Source organism: Athene cunicularia, assembly GCF_003259725.1.
Source record: "Athene cunicularia isolate RWA chromosome 24 unlocalized genomic scaffold, athCun1 chr24_part1, whole genome shotgun sequence".
Classification (NCBI taxonomy): Eukaryota; Metazoa; Chordata; class Aves; order Strigiformes; family Strigidae; genus Athene; species Athene cunicularia.
Window position 1 is genome coordinate 6,377,783 of NW_020799132.1, and position 2,713 is coordinate 6,380,495.

Here is a 2,713-nt window from a genome sequence, read left to right on the forward strand (position 1 = left end):
AAGTTTCCATTTAGCTGTAAAAGAGCTTTCTTCTCACTGCCTAACCATCTGAGCAAAAAAAATTTCAACTACTCTCAAGGCAAGAAACCTTAATTGCTAAAAGTCCCTGCTGCTGCTTCAAGGGAAGTCTCTAAGGTTGTCTCTTTCTGTGGTCCTGGCTTTGGCAGCTACTTCCTGAATTACCCCGTTGTCACCTCTACCTAACGCCTGGTGGACGGACTCTGCTCCCTGCTGTTTGGCTTGTTTCCTGCTGTAGCATCTTAATAAACCCTGAGAAGCTCAGGTAGCCTTTCCTCTTCGAGATTAATAGAGGGACCTGGAGCACTTGGCCTGCTTTACTGTTGCTGCAGAGCACATGTGTGAAGACTGATGAGTTTTCTCTCTCTGGAGTCGGGGTTGTGTTCAATGGCAAACAAGTGAAAAACTCTTCACTAGATCTTTGTATTTCTTCAGCCATTCATCAATCTTCAGACCTACCTGTCTTGGTAACTTTAACTTGTCTCTCCCTCTGTTGAGGCCATGGCACCCAACTGTCAACATCAGCTTGGCTGAGTAGCTCTCCTTTTGCCACAGGCTGGGCTGAAAAGCATGTCGGGACTGGGGGGGAAGCTTAAGACAGGTGGCCAGAGATCTGCTGAAAAGTTTCTTCTTTCTCTCAGCTCTTCTAAGCATTCTAGTTAGCTGCCTTGTCCTCAGATATATGAACATACATGCACATGCTTTCAGGGTGCCATTTTAAGGGCATCTGTACTGAACTGTATCAGGATATTTAGAGACCTGAACCCATTCCAGTAAAGGTGGCTCTCCCCTCTACACATTTGCCCATAAGGTCTCTACTGCTTGTTGAAAACGGCAGGAAGATGCTGCCCCTAGCACAGCCTCCCAGAGCTCCAGGCAGGGACTGCACACCACAGCCATGCTCTCTGCAAGGGGCTAGCAGATCCTGCAGCAGAGAGGAGTTGAGAATTTCTTTCCATTTGCCAGGAATGAAATCTCTGCCTGGCTGCTAAATTAAGCCATGTTTCCTTTCCTGTGGCTTCATCCACCTGAGCAGATCACGCATCCACAGCACAGCTGGGTGGGTAGCTCAGATTTGGCAGCCCACGCAGTGCCCAAGCCTGGCTGGCAGGAGCACAGAGGATGATTTGGGGACACAGGCAGCTAAGCAGGAAAAGGCTGAAACCACAGCTTTTTGTGCTGGCCAGCTGCTTTTTGTGCTGGAGGATGGTGCCACCCGCTGGCTGTCTCACTGGTGACAGGCTCCACGTCCCACCCGGGGAAGGACTGTGCTGGCTCCAGGGAGTCCTGGGCACCAAACCCCTCAGACCCTGCAAACTACAGGCATGAGCACCCTCCCAGGAGCACACCTCCTTGTCTGATGGCAGAGAGGACACAGAAATCGTCGCTGTCAAGCGGCCGTTTCCCAGACGCTGCTGAGGCCCTCTGATCCCATTAACTTAGGGGGAAGAAGTGCCTGTTTTGAATGAGGGTTTAACCCTCAGCCAACTCCAGTTTTTCTCCTTCCCACTCAAAAACCTGAGAAAACCCACTCTTTAAAGGGTATCTTAAAAAAAAAAAAAAAATCCAAGTCTGGTATAAAATTCAACGGGTGGTAGAGGGTCTTGGTTGAGCGTGGATGAGCACTCTTGTTTCTTCAGGATCCATCTCCCAGTTGACGTGTCTGCCAAACTTTGCTTCAGCTTATCTTTCTATTAACTGAAGTCCGTTTCAGTGATTTTTTGCCCACGCTATCACACTCCTGTCCCCTGTGTATGAACCAAAGATGACTTTGGGCATTGAAGTTGTCAGCTGAAAAGGATGTTAAATGCTCCTTGGAGAAATGACATGCCTGTGCTTCTGCTGCTCTGCTCCCTGCTGTTAGCTGCCAGCGGGGCACCTTGCCTCCTCGCTCTGCCAAATCAAACCCAGATGCGTGTTTTGATAAAACAACACACAGGAGGGAGCAGCAGCAGGAGACTTCACTTCTGGTTTTCACACATTCAGACTGCAAGGCAAAGGCTGACCTGTTTAGCAGGGGGAACTGGAGCATATTCAGCTCAGCAATCGGTGAAGCATTTCTCTGAGATCTCAAGCCAGAAAATAAGTGAGGAAGGCCAGGATGAAGATAGTGGCCCTCTACCTGCTCTGGACTTGGCACCTCTCTGCTGTGCTGTAGGTATCTTGGCATGGCTCACCCGGAATAAAGGGGCCCTCCTGTAGCCGACAGACCAGCCACCCTGCTGCAGTACAAATAAAAACACTATCTGCCATCAACGGGATTTCATCTCGAGCAAGGGAAAGAAGTCACTTGCTTAATGCTCTGAAACACAGCGCAAATATAAAAGCGTACTTTTGCCCTCACTGTAGCGTACTCTACGACAGCATTCCCAAGAAACCTGCAGGAGGTAGGAACCCGCTTTCTGCAGGTCTGCCTTTACCTCGTGCTGAGATTTGCGTTACCCGTGCTCAGTCAACAAAGCACGATGCTCATCTCCACCCCAGCACCTGCACAGCCCGAGCTGCTGCGTGAGGGCGAGCGGGCTCTGGGGACAGGCCCGGCCGTGCTCGCCCCAGCCCGGCTCCTCGCTGGGACCCGGCGGGGACCCGCCTTCCCCGGGCTGCAAAGCGAGGGTCCGCGCTGCCCGACGCGAGCGGGATCTCGCTCAGCACCGGCGGCGCCGGGCCAGGAGAGGGACCCCTTGCCGCAGCCTTC